General features: G+C 37.6%; 1 long non-coding RNA gene and 1 pseudogene across 4 annotated transcripts in view; one reads left to right on the plus strand and one right to left on the minus strand.

Moving 5' to 3' along the window:
* The first annotated feature begins 1617 nt into the window (after nt 1-1617).
* LOC149561389 (uncharacterized) overlaps nt 1618-20352 on the plus strand; it is a 43636-nt gene continuing 24901 nt past the window's right edge. For 2 of the 4 annotated variants that reach the window (XR_016363810.1, XR_016363809.1), the window contains exons 1-2: nt 1618-2011; nt 3176-3273. This is a non-coding gene — a long non-coding RNA (uncharacterized LOC149561389). Of the gene's footprint in view, nt 2012-3175; nt 3274-4834; nt 5991-20352 lie in introns of those variants that run through there. The other 2 variants (XR_016363808.1, XR_016363811.1) reach the window with 2 other exon arrangements.
* LOC149561390 (uncharacterized) lies at nt 12619-19618 on the minus strand (annotated as a pseudogene).

The raw sequence follows: 20352 nt of genomic DNA on the forward strand, positions 1-20352 counted from the left end.
TTTTGTCAAGATGGTTTGGATGCTATGCAAATATGACCAGCTGGATTATTTAGAATCATTAGAGCACAATGTTGTGTATTCTTGTTGTTATAAAAGAATGTATTTTGAATCTATACAAGATGGTGTTTCAGATCATAAAGTTATGGGCAAATTTTGTGTTTGCAAAAGAAGATGTTTATGATTCTAATTTGATGTGGAGAAGACTCTTTCGGAGTGTGTTGGAACAAAATCTAGCAACCTTGAGATCTCTCAAGGTTTAATTGTCATCTAAGATCTTAAATAGAAATGCAGGGAATGTCAGTGCATGACTAGGCCGGTTGGTCTTAGGGGGGGAGATTGTTGGGAATGTCAAGCTCAACCATCATATGACTATATGTCTTCCCCTGTCTCTTCCTTGGTGATTGTTTATGACTCTATAATGCATGTATAGTCTATGTTTTGGATGTATTCAAATATTGTTTAATATAGTGATTCCCTTCTTGAGTGTGAACGTAAGCAAGATTTGCCGAACCACCATAAATACTGTGTTCTGTTTTGTCTTCTAGATTTTAGTGTTCATCTTTTTCTTTGCATGTTTTTACTATTTACAAGTATATGCCTAGAACTCATAACAACACATAAACTGTTGTCACTATGTTTGAAATTGTTAACAAAAAAAATATAAATCATTACCAATTAAGATATGCAGCTTTGGCCACCTTAATGTATCATCAATCACCTTTATCACAAGTTGTTGATCAATGCCAAAGTTTAATAAAAACACCATACTACCATTGCTTGAACAATGTTGAATGGTAAAATACAAAATGATATCCAATATGGACCAATCCTCCTTCATGATGTTCCCAATTTTCATATCCGAATATTGCCAGCTTCTCAAACACAAGGTGACTATCATTCAATCACCTTTCATTACTGTGATTCTTACCCATTAATTTGTGCAAGTGAAAGCTATTTTTTATGCTTTTGTCTATAGTTTATAATGTCTAACATCTTATAATAGAATTTTGTATTGTCTACAACATCTGTGTAGTATCAACTTTGTAGCTCAATAAATTCCAACAGGGATGTTTATACAAAACTCAAAATCTTACACACATCATGATAAACTATATAACAAATTTCTTCTTCCTGAGCTTTGATTCAATTCATTAAAATTCCTAATCCATTATAGAAAATTAAAATGTTTACCCCAAAGCCAAAATGATATATTATAATTAGTCTCTGCAGCATGTAGCTACAGAAAACCTAATTGTCTATATAAGAAATCTTCAGAGCTAGCTGACCTTAAACCCAGCTTACACTTCAGATTTTACAAAGTCAGATTTTAGATTTGTATTACATTGCAATCACGACTGTCTTTGAATACCACTTTACAAAGTCCAAAGGCTAATATTTCGGAAAGCGTGTCCAAACGTATAGTAGGTGCACAACCTTGATGCAATTGATCTAGTGTAAGACATATCTTGTCAGATTTGAGTGCTCAATTAGAGTGTATGCAATAATATTATAGTTTATTTTACTGTTCTAAAAAAATTTAAAAACTTTTTTAAAAATCAGATAGTTTTTAGCCCTGCCTTCTAATACCGGGGACTACTGTTTTCCAGCGCTTATTTTGCAATACATCCTGCTTCGGTAATTATGCAATTTGATAAATATTGCCTTTATACCATGGTTGACTGATTAATGCTTATTAAATGAATTTTTGGGTATAAAATTTTTGTTTTCCGAGTGGTGTAGCTTATTTTTCCTAGGAGAGGTCTTTTTATTTTTCTGCTCAGAAAATTTGGGCAAAAAAAAGGCTCGAGGAGTCATGGAAAGATGTGGCAGTGTATGGTGAGGTTTTTGTTGCTGGGTTTCCTGTGTAGGCTAGTGTATTAATAATTATGCATGAGATCTTTTCATCGACGGCATCGACATGTATCTCTTTATTCTCGTTTGCATTAAACAAAGGTGTCACTGCAGCGACAAAACAGAGTCTTTGCCTTCGATTTCTGTATTGCATTTACAAGTATGTATTTCTTTTCCATCTTATGGTGTGGGCTTTGCTCCTCGGACTTTACAATAATTCTCACATTTGAATTTTCTTTTCGAGCAACTCAATATTTTTCCCATGCAGTCACCTTAAAAGAAAATCTTGTCTCAAGCTCAAAATAATTAGGCCTAAAGCCCTAGTTTTTTCATATCCACTTTCCCATTACTATGACTAGATTCAAGCAACATATGCTTGGAGATTTGTTTGGTTTTAACTCATTTTAAAAGGAAAAATCTGCTGCGGTAGGGCTTGTAGTTCTTTCCTGCTAATTCTGCCCTTTTTTCCTCATAGATGACAAAGCCATACAATTTGTGCCATGTGTTGTATTTCGTCCTAAAACAGCTCAGTTGCTGATAATTGCCAACGAAAAACAATTTTTGGGTAGTTGGAAACTGATACATTCCTCAGCCCCCTGCCTAAAAATAGACTTTTATATAAAACCAATATCTTTGTCCAAAACATTGGCGAAAAATCATGTCTCGAAATAGGTATAGAGTAGCCCTAAAACTCCTATATTTTCAGATCAGTTTTCCTTCTGCTACAATTCACCTGTTGGGAGAGTTCAAAAAAAGTCTCCTTTGCTAGGGTTCCATAAAATTATCCCCCAAACTTCCATTTTTTCCCATTGGCATAGATGTTTCATTGCTGAGATAATACCGAATATGAAATCCCTGTTTACGCTTTTGGTATGGAGAGGGATTTCAATTTTGCAGGCAATCAAATGACAAATACTAAAGATTTCAACATTGCATTGTCACGAGGCCAAAAATGAGTTCAACATTCAAGATCCTACATTCACTGGACAAAGGAGTCTTTGACCTATCTAACTATGCATTCCTGAATATCTCCACAAAATATAGATGCATTTCTTCTTTAGAGGCCTTTTTTTCCTAATCATTTCAAGGAAAGAGTGTGGTGGTGTTTATCAAATTTATCCTTTTTTTTTCCCCCTACTATAGGCAAATATGTTGGTCTCTATTACTAGATTTTTAATTTGAGGAATATTTGAAATGGCTTGTATAGGACAATTTTATATTCTTCATTTACTTACAGAATCTTACCTGCAAAAAATTGATTATTGTTATCACTGGCAAACCTTGATGAGGGGTATTGATTCTGTTTTGTAAACCTGTGGTTTAGATATTTGCAGAATATATTTCAATTTGGAGATCGAAATAGGCAAGTAAATGTTGATTGCAGCTCAGGAAATGCGCAGTATGTCCAGGAACGTATTAAGGGTAAGCATTGTTTTATTACTTTTGTCAATAACACCAATAAGCCAATTAAGCATTGGTTAGGAATATTAGGAACATGGTATTTCTATTTTGCTAATATTTCTAGGCGTTGGTTCTCTGTAACTTCATAGCATCTATCACTTTTGGCAATGGGATGTGTGCATTGTCTGCAAATTGTAGATTATAGTCAACATAATCTAAAAAGGATCGGTTAAAAACTGTTTAGTTGAATTATTCAGTAAGCAGAAACGAATACACATGTAGAAACAAAGATAGGTTTAAAACTGCTAAGTAAAACAAGGATGGCTGGTACAGATTTTTCATTTATTTTCTACGAGCTGGTAAGGTTCAGGGTCCAAATGAGCCCATTCTCATAAGGAAATCATAAGAATGGAAATAAGAGCTTAGGTAGAAAGTTATGTTTTTAGGAGTTTGTCCTGGAGCAGACAATAGTTGGTGGAAAACATAAGTTGACGGGGAAATTTATTTGATGAAGGGAAGGGAAAAAGATAACAAGTGATCTGTAGTTTATATATTGTCTCAAGTCTGATAAAGTTTTGTTATAGTGTCTATATGATTATGCAATCATGCATGTTCATAATCAACATTATTAAGACAAGAATGCATTGGAGGAAAATTGCATTGGTCAACGTTTTCTATTTAGCTCATTTTTGGAAAAATTAGTAGATACCTAATAAATTCGAAAAATAGTACCACTGGCAAACTTACCAAATTGAAGTCATTTGAGTTCAAACTTTAGGAGGGAAGACTTAAAGAGGAGTGTTGAACGTTCTCATATTTATAATGAAGTTTTGTGATGGAACAAAATTAAGCCTGACTGCAGTTTATACAAGTCAAGAGTTGTGTTGCATACATTATTGAAAATATTCTACAGATAACTTAAGGCAACAGGAACTACTGCATTGTTCACAAGCTTGTCTTCTTTGTCAATGTTATATTGCCTTAGGCTCACTATTGATTCTTAATCTATTGGTGAGGGTACTGGTAATCTAAGTCACAGGATTCGCCGAATTTCATCCTTTTGATTCGAATTTCAGCGAATTTCAACTCTTTCCGAATGTCATCCGAATTTTATGAATTTTAACATAATACTGTAATTTAATATAATATTATTTAATTTTAAACTGATATTGAGTTATTTAGTTAAACTATTTAACAATGTTCAACTATTTTAACAACTCTGTGGATATATTAGTAATATTTAAAAATATATAAATATATATAACTAAATTTTAATGTCGAATTTTTTTCCGAACTTTTACCCTTGCCGGATTTCATTCGAATTTTATGATCGACGAACTCGAATTCGAATTCGAACCTTGTGACTTAGCTGGTAATGGTTTTGGCTGAACAAACTCTCAATCATATGCAAAGCTAATTTTTCCATGGTTCTGTGATATTTAGTTTCAGAAGGCATAGACAAATGCTTGATTCTTTTTGTATGGAGATCAATTTAGAACAAGTTGTTTAAATATGTAACATGTAATCATAGAACTGCATCAACTACTGAACATGTTTACATGTACAACTCCACATCTTACAGGGTTCCTTCTGAAGCTTTTTGTCTGGCTTGTGGAATCTCGATTATTTGGCTACACAATCTCTCATTTTTGAAGTGCCAAAATAAAATGACAAAGGTTAAGTTTATCAACGTTAACGTTATAACTGATTTATTATTTTTATCCTTGTGAATGTTACCTGTGGTGTGGTTTATATGAGCCTTTACAAGTTAATTTGTGAAATATCTGAATTAGGATAGTATCAAATTTTGTAAAATATTTAGTTATATGAGCCTTTACAAGTTAATTTGTGAAATATCTGAATTAGGATAATATCAAATTTTGTGAAATATTTAGTTTTGTGTCATTTGGTAAGCTCTTACAGAGAATCTTCTCTAGAATTTCAAATAATATAACCATGTAATAGATAGTTCAGTTTCATCGGCATATACATTCTGGTTGATGAGTTTCATCAGCATATACATTCCGATTGATGAGTTAAGCTCATGATTTAATTTAATTCTTACATTCTTGTTTTTGGTAGATTTTATGACATACAATTATTCTAGAGGAACCCATGTTTTTTTCTAGAGTTTACACCACAAGGTACTCTTTGAAACTAAAATTTGGTTGCATGTGAACATTGTGGGTGTAATTGACCCAACACTGGGACGCATTCAAATGCATGATGTCTGCTAATATATTTATAATACTATTAAAATTTGCAAATCAAAACTTTTTTTACCCGGATTCTTCATAGTAGGTGTACGGCCATATGCTTGGACGGACAGGCTTTGAAGTGTATACTTTTTCTACTCGTATTGTTTCGGGTATTTAATAGAACGAGAGATTGCAGTGGACTTTGTGGATGAAGATACTGTGCCAACCTTACGTGTGGATCATGCATTGAAATGCTTGCCTTTCTATGATTCATTTAAGGCCTCATGTGCAGCAGACAGCAGTTCAATTTTGTATTGGACATTTCATGACTATGCTGATGCATATCAATCTGGTCATATCACACCATCTGATGTAAGCTAATATATTTTCTGGGTTGTGTAAAGCAATTGAAGAATGTATTGAAAATCTTGAATTTTCTTAGGTGGCAGAATGTATCATCTCAATTGGGGAACTCAGAAAGCAAGCTGTTGTTTCTAGTTCTACAAGTGCTAAAATTGAACTTTACTTATTTTTTGAGAACTGTTAACTTATAACTTCATAACGTGATAGAATGTAGAATAGAAAAGAGAACTGAGAACTCGGACAGGAAAAGGATATGGGAACAAGAAACATGGGGATAAATAAGAAAAAATAGCATAAAAACAAGTGTAGCGAGAAAGGAAAACTAGAGGCCCTAGACTGGACGAAAAGGGAAAAGGAAGGAGGGAAACAAGAATTTACTTCCTTGGAATTGTTCTTAGCCATATTCTCCATGGTGAATCAACTCACAAGTTGACTCTCTCTTCCCAATACTCCTCTTTCATCTTCTCCCTTCCCTAGCTTTGCATTCTACAATCCATTTTACCTGTCTTCTAATCCTAGCAGCTTTGTGTTTTCTTGTGGAGCAAACTGCCATCTAATGGCATCAATGTTTATTGACAGGAATAAGGATGTAAATTGTATTTCTCATCTCCCTCTTTTCATGCTAATGGAATTGTATTTTCTTAAACATTGCGTGCTGAATTGTGGAAATCTGTTATCACTAATGTATAGGCATTTCATATGGCATGTTTAATTGTTTAAAATGAAATGTAACTATACTGGTACATTGATTTGGCACTGGTGATGCTCACTTTAAACCTCACCCTTTTTGAAATATACACTAGAAAAAACCTGGACCACTAGATGGGTTTTCATAGCTGCGATCACATATGGGGTTCTTTCTACCTTGGCAACAAAATGTCACATTACAAGTTCCCACAAAAATTAGAGTTTATAGCTGGTCATACTTTCTTCTTCTGCTTATAAAGCATGCAGTGCTCATCGAAACAAAGAGTACTCTGAAGATCTTTCCAGATGAGATGAGTCCCAATTATGAAAATGTAAGCATTGGGTGTCCTGCAACCAAAGCTGTTCCATGGCTTCTCTTTAAGGGGCCTCAAAAACTACTGATCTTTTCCTCATCCTAAAAAAATGAATTGAGTGCCAAGAATGGCACTTTAAAAATCCCAATCCTAGCCAAAATCTTGAAATTAAGGTGTCAAAATAGAACCCACATATATTGCTATAGAAATATCAGATTTTCCATCAACCTTGATAACTTTGTAATTGTTACAATTAAAATATCCGAATTCGAAGTCTTTCAACGAAAGTTGGAAGTTAGGTCCGTGTTTGCATTACATTCTTCAGCCATGGTAGTGGATTTCCATGAATAGATGGCTTTCTATTAACATATAAAGATTTTTCCTTCAGCTTTGTTCTTGTTTCTGAAAGTATCTCTGCGCAATACTAAGCCAAATAAACATTTCCTGCTATTCCCCTACCTCAAGCAGGGACACCAGCTGTCGGCAGCCCTTGTTTCATAATTTTCCTAAAAGTAAAAGGAAAAAGAGTTGGTTGTATCTGACCTCTTGTTTCTATTTTTTTAATTGTCTATTTGTTCTTTGCGGTTTTATTATTTTTATCTTATTTTACAAATTATATATATTTAAAAACATATTTAGAATATTATAATAAATATCACAATAACAGATTTTTGCTAGCTTCATTCATAAATATCAGTAAAATCCTGAACAATTTCAATGTGATAAAAATTAAAATTATATGTTTAATAGTTATCATTTATAGAAAGACAATGAAACAAACTAGTTTAAGTTATTTATAATAAAAAATTATTTAATTCAATATAGAAGAAATAGCTGATTTCAAAATAGTTTTTTTATGAATAATTGTTAAAAAAATAATATAACTTTAACAATTTTTCAACAATGGAAAATTGAAGTGACATATAATAAATTTGAAATAGCATACATAAATTCAAAGATATAAAAGTAATACTTCAAAATATTTCATATTCAATAATAAAAAAATCATAAATCTCTTTATGAGATTGTTCCATCACATCCACTTCTCTTTTTCATTGACATCTAGGTAGCACAAAGTTGAATTTTAATTAATCTGCTCAAAATAGACTATAGTATCCAAAATAATACAATAACATATAGTTATTGTCCAATTATTCTTTGGACCACGACAAATTGTTTGGGCTTAGGATGTAGATGTAGATGTAGTTGAATTTCCCCTACACCCTAATCCGATGGTCTTTATATTTCTTTCATTTTTAATAATTGGTGAGATATCTATTGGTAATTTGTAATGCCCCGCCCGAAGATCCTTGGAAACAAGGATTCAAATCAAGCCAAGATTTTTTTATATTTTTTTACAAGTATGAATGCACAAGACAACATCATACAGGGATCACAAAGATCACAACGGAAGACTTCAACACAATCTCGGCAACCAATGAATCTTCGAACGCCACTACCCAACTGACACACCCAAACAAAAGCCAACAACCACCACAACAAGATGAGGGCACAAGAAATGACCACTCATCAACAAAACACCAAGCTGGGGTAAAATGTAGAATCTTGAAATTTGGCTAAGCCTGAAATCCTGAAGCCCAGAAAATTGGCTAAGTCTGGATTTCTGAAGCCCTGAAATTTCCTAGAATCCATAACTTATCTCTGAGAGGTCTGAAACCTATCTCAAACGATTTGTCGCATATATTAAAATATATCTTAAGGATATATTTTAAACCCCAAGAGACAACAACAGAACCACGAAAACTGCATTCAAGATAAACCAACAGAATTCAAAACGCAACAACATAGGGTCGAAGAACGCCCAGAAGGGTATCCAAAACCACTCTCAAAAAGATCGGACCACAAAGTTTTTTCACAAAAACTGTGCGACACTTTTTACTAAGGGAGGGTGATACTTCTCCTTAAGGCGTGCGACACTCTTCCGGTGTCGTATGACATTTCCCAAGAAGGCATGCGACACTTTTCAGCATCGTATGACATTTCTTAAGAAGGCGTGCGACACTCTTCCAGTGTCGTACGACATTTCTCAAGAAGTCGTGCGATACTTTACAGTGTCGTACGACATAGTTTGCATGGGCGTGCGATACTTTTTAAAGTGTCGCACCATGCTGAACAAATGTCGCCCATAGAAACACGAAAACACTCTCAGAAGCAAAAAGGACCAAAATTACAGCAAAGAACCTCCACACCGGGGAGTACCGGATCCACAAAGGCTCGAGGAATGAACACTCGAGTGCAAGAACAATCACAGAAAGGAAAACATCTATCCATCTAAACTACAGCATCAAAGAACACACTGAAATCAACATCGCAGAGAGTTGAACAAAAGCAACATTGCAATGTACATAAATACATCTCAGGAACAAAACAACCAAACTAAGTACGCGGTTCCTCCCAACCGTCAATAGCATCATAAGACCATCGTGGATCCTAGCCATCCCCCGCGTGTAACATCCCAAGCCACCAACCAGGTCGTCGGTACTGTCGGAATAGGGACGTCACTACTAAAAACATGCAACAATATAAGCATAAGGAAATCTAACATGCTAGTAGAAAAGCATAAGATAATCCTACAGTAGATAACATCACCTATCACATGCTAAACAACAATAAGCAACAGATATGCTAATACAATAATTCAAAGCATCTAATCATATGCTAAACATCATAATAAGGGAATGCGCCAAATAAAATAACATCATCTAAACATGATATACAAGCATCCCAATGAAAGCATACTCCAGAACTCGAAGTACCAAGTGAAGACATCCAACAACGGTCGCACTAGGACAAAAGATCGTCTCTGTACACCGATCCCTAGCAGTGGTAAAGGTAGCTATGCCTTCCAACCACGTGGCACCCGTAGGTCCACACCCGCCGTGCTGATGGAGATAATGATCCAACCATAAACACACATAAAGCACAACATCCAAGGCTAACACTCACGCCAAACAGTATGATGGCTGAACTAAGAACCTAAGACAATGCAAGGAGTAAAGGTCCTGGTTAGACACTCAATAGGCTACTATGTAGGGGCTAACATCGTGGAGAGTCGCTTGGCATCAAAAAGCCCAAGCTTGGATCATGTGTCCTCAAACTTAAACGGGTGCTCACACATTGTGTCTTCGAACTTAATCGGGTGCTCACACATTTTACTTATCTTAAGTTTTATTAACAATCACACATTTTATTTAGTTATCACTTGCTTAAAACTTCTTATTCTCCATCAACCTTCGGCGCCATGAACGCCGAGCTGCGAGATAGAAGCCCCCTCCAGATGCTACCCTACCCTACCCATGCTCATCCTACAACAAGTGCCCATGGGCATGCATACTCCCATCCCAACCCCAATGATCATAACTTTCGGCAAATCCACGGAAGATCGGGCCTCGCAAGTCACCCAACAAATGTACGCGCACGTACTCGTGTGTGGCGCACCACCATCACGAAGATCATAACACAAGGACAGGAATGAGAACATAATGCAAAGAAAACACCCAATTGAAAGCAACACGGGAAGGATAGATTCTACACGAATCCCAAAGCTGATAAAACCATACATAATAAAACCACTCAACTGGCCGCAATCTGAGAGTATAAATTCTACATGAATCCCAATGATGTAACAAGACCAAACATCGTGAACTCACTCAATCGGCCTCAATCCGAGAGTATGGATTCTACACAAATCCTAGCATTCACGAAACAAAAGCAAAGGTCCAACAAAACCATAACAAGAAGAAAATCACTCAACCGATCACAACGTCGGGAGTATGGATGCAACACGCATCCCAATGCAACATAAAAGTGCAATAGTGGTCTGACTGATATCCAAACGGATCATCCAGGTCCACGAACCACAATGTGCCAAGAAAATCCGAAAAAATAGGGCAGGATGTAAAACGAGGTGAAAATCTCAAATTTTGGAAAACTTTCAAAATTAAAACCCATTTGGCCTTTGGGTTCAAAAACTCCAAAAATTCAAAAATAAATGGAATCGGACACCGTATGCAAAAACGGCCAGCATAACGGCGTAAAATCCCAAACCCTCATCCCAAAAAATAGGCCAATGTTCATACCCGCCCAACCGGGTAGAACTAACGTACAGAAACGGAGGGGAACACTAGTTCTCAGCCTCCAAACAAACGGCTACCAAAAATAGGAGCAGAAACAATAAAACGGGAAAGCCCTACCTCACAGCCAAAAGGGCAAAACGGGAATCTGAACCATAAAATAAATATCCCGCAGAAGTAGCTGAAAATTGCGGCAATCCAAAGTTTTTCCGAGCTAGATCCAACGAGCTCAACCTCGTGATGATCCCACGCCCGTAGCTCCCACAACGAATAAAATAGTAAATCCTCATGAAGAGGATTTTGGGTTTTACTCTCTAACTTTCCAATTTGAAAGTGAGAAGTGAGGAATTAAATTCCTCTTTGGATATTTATTCACTTTTCGGGTGAATAATCGATTAGGGCATTTAACCAGCCAATCTAGTTAAACCCCGAATCGACCCAAAAGAAAACAGGCTATTCCTATAAATAGGAATTCATCTATGGCAAAGCTGCCAGAAATTAAAATAAATCAATTAAAAAGCCTGAAAACCCAAAACACATAAATCTCCTTAACAACTTTCGCGACAAAGCGAAACTCTAAATGCACAGACATGCTTACTGGTCTAATCACATAATGTAAATGAGTTCGAATTTAATAATCACTGAAAGGTTTAAATTAAACATTTTAATAAAGGATACGTCGACCATACAAGGACGACATTGGTAAAATATGAAAGGCTAAATCACTAACTCCACGTGCCACTGCCAAAGATATAAATCCTGCACACTAAACAACACGATCAAGTGCAATTGCATATAATAACATAGCCGAAGTAATAAATGCATTAAATCGCCTAATTTAACCATTTATTTAATTATATTAAAATAATATATTTACATCACGCACGTTCGCATAAAGCATAAAAACGCAAGAATGAAGTAAATAACCATAGCATTAAATCCATCACATAACATAATCAGAGGTATGTCCAAATACCAGATAATAGATATCATCATAAAACACACTGTCATCTTAAAATGGCATCATCATGCAATATGATTAACTAAACAACATAGTAGTCTAATATCTATGATACTGGAATCAAAGAGTAACATTTGACCCTCAGGTCATCTCAAATGTAAAACATCACATAAGAACAGATATCTCTCAGATCAAAATAAAACAAGGTAAATGTCTGCAGCACATAACCAAATAATCCAACAAGAACAATCCATTCTAATTACTTAAGCATTTAATAATGATTGATTACTCTGCATTAAAAAGGCATTAAAACACATAAGCAAACACAGTCATAAACATGACTAACCACTGCTACAGGAACCTAGTCCAGTGTAGCATGGTAAAAGAACATAGTGCAATCTCTACAAACATCAGAGGGTAATCACGGAACAACTTCATGATACCACATCGATCCTGGTAACCACTGGCACAAACCTCAGTGAACCAAAAATCACATCATAATCTCAAAGATCAGTCAAAAGCATAATCAACACAACTGATAAAGAAACATAAATCCAAACACCTCAACGGTGTAGACCACTCAGGGTCACAATCATGATCCATCACAACAAAAGATCAGCAAGGTTGCATCCATCAGGACGACTTACAAAAGTCAAATGGGAGAGGCACTACATAATTGAGGAATGATAGGCGTACCAAGAAATCTACCTCTAATTGTATTTAATCTGTCAGCTACCTCAGTCATTCGGTCACTCTTGATTTGACTCCCTTGTGCAAAATAGTCCTACTTGTATAAGTTGAGTAAGGCATTCAATTACCATTGACGTCTCAGATTCATGAGCATCTATAAGAAGACATTTATCCACCACATCTGAAATTCTATTAGGAAAATGCATTTCTATCCACTTTTGTAGATTCATTCCTTCAATGAACATATCATCTGTTGGCTTCTTCCTTGTCAACAACTCTAAAATTAAAATTCCATAACCGTATACATCTCCCTTCTTAGTAAGATTTCCACTTATTCCATACTCTATAATAACAAATTAACAATGATAAATTAGTCCCAAGTCATTTGAGACATCCAATAGTTTATAAGATCTAAAAAATATAGTAAAATACATAGTTCAATAATAAGGAATTTGCACCCGGTGCGATGTATCCAGTAGATCCTTTTAGTGCATCTGTAGAAGTCAAAGAATCCACAGAATCGTCAAAAATAAGACTGGAAAGGCCAAAATCTGCTATATATGAAGTCATATCATCTCCTAAGAGGACATTGCTAGGCTTCAGGTCATGGTGAATCACTTGAGCAAAGCAATAATGGTGAAGATATGCCATTCCTTGTGCTATCTCCATTGCTATCCTTATTCGATCACTCAAATATAGTCTGCATCTACCCACTTCCAAGGGATACAACCATCTCTCTAAACTTCCATTTGAGATGAATGGAAGAATTAAAGCTTTAAAATCAAGGTTAGAGTACACTGAAATAATTTTAATTACATTGCGATGTCTAACTCTCTTTAATGCATTGCATTCTGTAGTGAAACTTCGTTGACCACATTCATTTTGCAACTTGAGAACTTTAACAGCAATATTTGTACTATTCTTTAGAATCCCTTTATAAACCGACCCAAAACTGCCAGTTCCTAAAAGATTTTCATCATTGAACCCACCAGTTGCATCTATAAGTTCTATATATGAAATTTTTGGAGGCCATACTTTGAGAGTAGAGATATTGGAATCTTTGCATGATCTATAAGAAAATGCAAACAATAAAAGAGACATTATTAAAATTGCAATGCGTATTACAACAGGAATAATCACCCTTTTGAGGACTGATGGTTGTTTGTGATTGGAATAACATGGCGATAAGTTTAACCATCCACCACAGAGGCCAAGATTTCCCATAATTTCTGAGGTATCAAGCGTTGAAAAGCTCCTCCTTTTGGGACCTCCCCAGTCAACCTGTTTGAAAATAGATTGAGATGTCAGAGCATTTTCATAATTTTGAAGGCCACTGGTATCATACCTAACAAATTATCGCAAGAAAGATCCATGTACTTTAGATTTTACAGATTTGCCAGTGATGGAGGGATTCACCCCTCAAATGCATTCCAAGAAAGATTTAGATATTCCAATACCTTGCAACTCTCCAATGCACTCAGAACACCACCAGAGAAATTGTTCCAGGAAACATCTATAGCTAAAACCATAACAATTTTGCTCATTTCCAAAATAGAACCTTGCAACAATAACATTAAAATAGAACTGGAGATTCTGAAGACCTGCAACTTCAGGAGGTATATTTCCTGTTAGTTTGTTGTGTACCAAATCCATTGTTTCCAAAGTCTTACACCTCCCTAAACTAGCAAGTATTTTTCTTGACAGTTAATTGTGATGAAGATAAATGTCTCTTAGTTGTGGAAGGTTACCAAGACTATCTGGAATTTGCCCTAAAAGCATGTTCTCACTAAGATCCAACAGTCCAAGCCTTTTTGATTGGCCAAAACTTCCTAGAATTCTTCCCACTAAGTTATTTCTGCTTAGAGATAATCTTTCAAGATTTGGAAGTCTAAAAAATGCAGATGGGATGGTTCCATTGAATCGGTTTTCACCTAATAATATTTTGTCAAGTTTTTGAGATTACCAATCTCCTCTGGTATGCTTCCCCCTATTTGAATTTTATTCAGTGCTAAATATGTGAGTGAATTTGAAATGGAGCCAATTGAAGAGAGCAAGATGCCAGTGAGACAATTAACTCCCAAATCAAGAAGTTCCGAGCTGGTGCAATTTGTTAAGACTGTTAGAATGGACAAACCTTTGCTTCCACTCACAAAATGGTTATGCTCCAAAAATAACTTTCTCAGCTGCTGCATTTAGCTAATTCCATGGGCACAGTGCCACTCGGTTTTGTCACAAAGCCAGCTCTTGCAGATGAGTACAATTACTCAATGAGCTGGGTATTTCTCCAGTAAATTCGTTAGCCCCCAAGTACAATTCTTCTAACTTTGACAACATTCCAAACTCCCATGGAATTGGACCATTTAAGTGGTTTAAAGCTAGCTGCAATAGTTGGATATGAGTGCAATTCAACAGGGCATTGGGGATCGATCCTAAATGGAGCCAATTGAAGAGAGCAAGATGCTAGTGAGACAATTAACTCCCAAATCAAGAAGTTCCAAGCTGGTGCAATTTGTTAAGACTGTTAGAATGGACAAACCATTGCTTCTGCTCACAAGATGGTTATGCTCCAAAAATAGCTTTCTCAGCTACTGCATTTCCCTAATTCCAGGGGCACAGTGCCACTTGGTTTTGTCACAGAGCCAGCTCTTGCAGATGAGTACAATTACTCAATGAGCTGGGTATTTCTCCAGTAAATTCGTTAGCCCCCAAGTACAATTCTTCTAACTGTGACAACCTTCCAAACTCCCATGGAATTGGACCATTTAAGTGGTTTAAAGCTAGCCGTAATAGTTGGATATGAGTGCAATTCGACAGGGCATTGGGGATCGATCCTATCAAGTTGTTGTTGCCAAGACCAAGCCAGTTTAGCTGAGTAAGCGTACCCAACTCAGCAGGAATTCCACCTTGGAGTCTATTGTCGGGAAAATCAAGAATATTTAAAGAGGACATGCCAACACCCTTGCCCTCAAAAAAGCCTCTGAAGCGCTCACCTTCAACCCTTTTGATGTGGATCTGCAACTTCAGCTTGCCAAGCTTCGCCATGAAAAGCAAATTGCTGATAACTATGCTACCCAAGGAGCTCAAATCAAAGCCCGTCTCCACTGGTTGGAGGTTGGTGACAAAGCCTCGAAGGAGTTCTTTTAGGCTCTACGAGCTTGTCATACCAATATTGGGATTAAAAAGATAAAACAGGGAACTGAGGTTCTTTCCAATCTGCCAGACATCCTGCAAGCTTTTGTTCTTCACTATGAGAACGTTTTTGCTTTGCAGGGCCATTCGGTTGCTCAGGAGGAAGCTCTCAGAAAGTGTATTTCTGTTACTCCAAACCACCTCGCGGTTGAGCAACGCGCTTTCTGTGAGCAACTTCTTTCCCTCCGAGACCTTAAAGAGGCAGCTTACTCCATGGCGGATGACAAATCCCCTGGGTGTGATGGATTTCCCTGTGAATTTTACAAACATCTTTGGGAGCAAATTGGTCCTGATCTGCACAAAGTCTATCTTGAAGCATACCATTCTAAAAGCTTAGGAATGATCATAAATAAAGGCAATATTAAGTTCATACCTAAAGCTGGCGATCCTGAGGACATCTACAACTGGAGGCCCATCACCCTCCTCAATGTGTCTTATAAGATCATTGCTAAGACGCTCTCTCTCAAAATCCACCATATGCTTCCTCTAATTGTGTGGCCTGAACAAACTGGCTTCATCAAATCCAGGTATATTCTTGACAACATCATTGTTGTCTGGGAAGGTATGGAATGGGCCCGTAAGTCCAAGTAGCAGGCTATCATTTTAAAGATAGATTTTGCTAAAGCCTATGATCGTATTGAATGGCCTTTCATTTTGGCTATGCTTCAGTCTCTGGGTTTTGGTCCCAGTTTCCTTCAATCTGTGGAGATGCTCTTTGGTGACATTAATGCTTGCATCACCATCAATAATTCGCAATCTGAAGCTTTTGGACTTTTTCGTTCCATCAGACAAGGTTGTCCGTTAGCTCCTGCGCTTTATGTCCTTGCTGCCGAAGGCTTTGGTTATTTACTTGCTCATTCTGTGTCTTATGGGCTGGTCCATGGCATTGCCTTGCCTGATTCTTCCTCCCAGTTAGTCAATGGTCATTTTGCTGATGATTCTTTTCTCACTCTTCTTGAGGATGAAGAAAACATCAAAAATGCGTTAGATTGTCTTGACACTTTTTGTCAAGCCTCTGGATCTGCCATTCAATGGCATAAAATGCTCTGTTACCGACAATCTATTTTGCCAGCTCCACCTTGGCTCAGCCAATTCCAATGGAAATGGGTTACTCATGAGAAATTTTCCGCTTTCTTGGCATTCCCTTTGCTTTCCAGGCTTCCCCTGTGGAACTTTGGAATGCTATGCTTACAAAGATTACCAAAAAGCTTGATTATTGGATCACTAAGCCGCTTTCTCTTGCTGGTAAATTCCAGATTTGTTTTAAGATTTTGGCTGCCACCCATGTGTTTTATTCTTCTTGTTGGGCTCCCTCCAAAGCTTCATACCTCAAATTAGAACGTTTGCTCAGAGATTTTCTTTGGGCCTCTGGTTCTGACCATCATGGTTTTCATAGAGTTGCTTGGGATTTTTGTTGTCTCCCGAGGGAATCTGGGGGTCTCGGCCTGCTTTCCACTCGAAAGCAGGGCCTTGCCCTCTATGCTAAATGGATTATCACAGCTATTTCTAGAGATGAAGCCTGGAAAATTCTTGTCAGACATTGCATCTCTTCAGGCTTCCTGCTAACAAATCGGCCTAGAAGGGAATTGGTTTTTAGACTCTTCTCACTATGCGAGAACCAGTGGTCATACAAGGCTCCTTCGTTATAAAGAGCATCTGGAAAGCCTGGGAAGCTGTTAAACCTTGGCTTCATTGGGCTGGTAATGAGTTCCGCAATGGGCTATCCTTAAATCAGCAGAACATTTGGTGGTCTCCCCTGTTTGCCTTCCAGGGTATTCCTCTTGCCAAGACTCAAGGTGCCAGTGCTCTGCATTTCTATAAACCAAGCATTCACACTACTAAGGATATCTTTTCAAGGGTCACCATGAATTTCAGGTCTTGGGAGGATATGCAAGTTCAATACCGCCTTGTTCGTGCCGATCGTCAGACTTATGAGCTTCTGTTGTCTTCCATCCCTGTGCACTTACTTCATAAAGTGGGGATTCAATCTGTTCGACCTTGGTGGTATGATTGGAAGTGGTTTCCTACCACTCCATTTACCAATTATAAGCCCAATATGGGATATAGATGGCTTTCGCCCCACCTTTCGATGGTAGACACGCTTAATCAACGGTGGCATTTGCATTCTTCGCTTTCTCAATGGAGAAAACGGTTCGACACCATTTGGAGTGCCATTACAGAACCTAAGATTGCTCACTTTGCTTGGTGCCTTGCTTTCCAAGGTCTTCCCCTGGGGCCTCGGCTCAAGCACATTGGGGTTCCTGACCCCAGATGCCCCTTTTGTGGCCAACCTGAGTCCTTTTTGCATATTTTTTGGTTTTGCAAACGTGCTCAGGATTACTGGCACTGGATCCATGATTTTTTCAAGCCTTTCAGGCCCGAACCTTTTTCATGGCACATGATCCTTCTGGGTGATTCCCTCAGATTTCCTCGAAAGTTTTCCCAGATTTGGCATACCTTCAGGATGGAAATTTTGTTTTCTCTATGGAAAGATAGGAATGCAGTTTTATTCACTCATAATTTTTTGGATGTTAACATTGCAATGTACACAAAGGCATGCATTTGTAACAATGTCATTATGCAGATACAGGTGCAAGCTAATAAAGTTGCACTGGAGGTTGCCCGCTTACAAGAATTGTTAAACCACTGGGGCAATGCTCCTTGTACCATTGCCAGAGTGCCTCCGGAGGCCTCAGCTGATGCTTCCTCATCCCGCGGTCGCCGTTCCAGATGCCAGTCCTCTGGGCGCCATTCTCACACGCCGAGCTCCCAGGGTCCCCGCCATCGCTCTCCCAGCGGTGGTCATGGCAGTTGGAGGCGCCGCTCCACTTCCCCACCACGTGGTGGTGCTGGCTGGTCCCCAGCTCCCCCCCCTGGGCGAGCTTCTGGCTGGTCTCCGGCTCCTCCCCCTGGACGAGCGCACCCTAGCAAGTTTCCCCGACTAGCCTTGGCAATTTCTCCTCCGTGGCCAGACAAGAAGGATGCGGAGACTGCAAATACCCCAGATCCTGCAGATGCTGCTGACGGCTGGACTGTTCCTAGTCCGCCTTACAATCCCACTGATGTGTGGGGATTTCCAGATAAAGATGATCCTCCTCCCTCTACTGGTACTGCCTTGGCAGCATGAGGATTGTTATTATTTTTTTGATGAATAGTTTATAGTTGCTAGTTGCGGCCATGTTGTTTGCTCCGGCTTTGGCCGATTGAACTCATTCGCGGTGTGATCCTGTATCCCCCGACCCTTTTTTGTGAATTGTAATTTTAGTAAATTTTATTAATTGAAAAGGACTATTCATCAAAAAAAAAAGAAAAAAAGGTGGGATAATAGCTGCCAATTTGTTTCTTGCTAATGCCATGGTTTCTAAATTTGAAAGAAGACCTAATTCAGAGGGAATGCTTCCGCTTAAATTATTATAAGACAAAGAGATATTGTAAAGAATGACAGCCTCCCAGAGAGGATGGAATATTACCTTCCAAATTGTTGCGAGACAACCGCAGGACTCTCACGCGAAACAACCTTCCAAACTGATATGGAATATTGCCCTCGAAGCTATTATTTCTGAGAGCGAGTACTCTAAGGAAGGAAAGGTTTCCCAGAAAGGGAGAGATGGGGCCATATAATGTCACACCAGTGAGATTCAAGGAAACCACATGCTGTCGACGAGAAGAGCAGATAACGCCAGTCCAATTGCAGAAGGTATGATTGGGTGACCAGTCGAGCAAAGAGTTGTATGGATCGAGAAGCAGAGAAGCCTTGAAAGCCAGGAGAGCCTGCTGATCAGAATAATTAGAAGGCAATGCCATGTGAGGAGGCAGACCAGAGAGACAGAAAAGGAGTAACAGAGAAAGCAACATAATTAGCATCTTCATTCTTAGCTAAAATGAAATAGTTTAAATGGGTCATAATAAATTCTCATATAAATTAAGAAAATATGTCCATAACATGAAGCGCCTGTAATTTTTCATCGCTTTAGCATTCCCGCGATGAGAAGTACGGCAAAGCATGATTATTTAACAGTCAAACAATGCAGATAACTTTTGGGGTGGGTGAAAATTAGGAGCCTGTCGTTGTACAGATTACGAAAGTCTAACAGGACAAGGAGCTTTCAGTGTGAGAATTTCATGTCAGACTTTCCAAGAGTTGAGTCTCTGCTAGTTGAAATGGTAGTTGAGGAAAACATACTGATAGGTCAGACTGAGAGAACAGAGCTAGAGTCAGGTAGGGGAGAGGACCCGGTAGTTGAACATGTACCAATTGTTGTGAGGGTGGTTAAGATTTTCTGAGCCAGTTATGGTATCAATATACCCTATTGACTGAAGAATAAGATACTGATTTTGATGTTTTTATTTATTAATAATTATTTAAAACTAAATCATTACAAGTTTATCTTTATATATCATTCATTCACTAAAACTGATATCACTTGTAGACAAATAACATTCATTGTATGTTTCATATTAACCAACATAAAATGTTAGCTTTCATTATCCAACTTACTCTTTATACAATATAAAGAAAGATATATAAAACATTGTATTTCTAATTGTACACTTTTTAAGGAAAGTTGTCCAAACTCATAGACAACACATCAACTCATAACTTT

This window comes from Cupressus sempervirens, chromosome 4 (assembly GCF_028749045.1).
Source record: "Cupressus sempervirens isolate cs-2001-9-10 chromosome 4, ASM2874904v1, whole genome shotgun sequence".
NCBI classification, from domain to species: domain Eukaryota; kingdom Viridiplantae; phylum Streptophyta; class Pinopsida; order Cupressales; family Cupressaceae; genus Cupressus; species Cupressus sempervirens.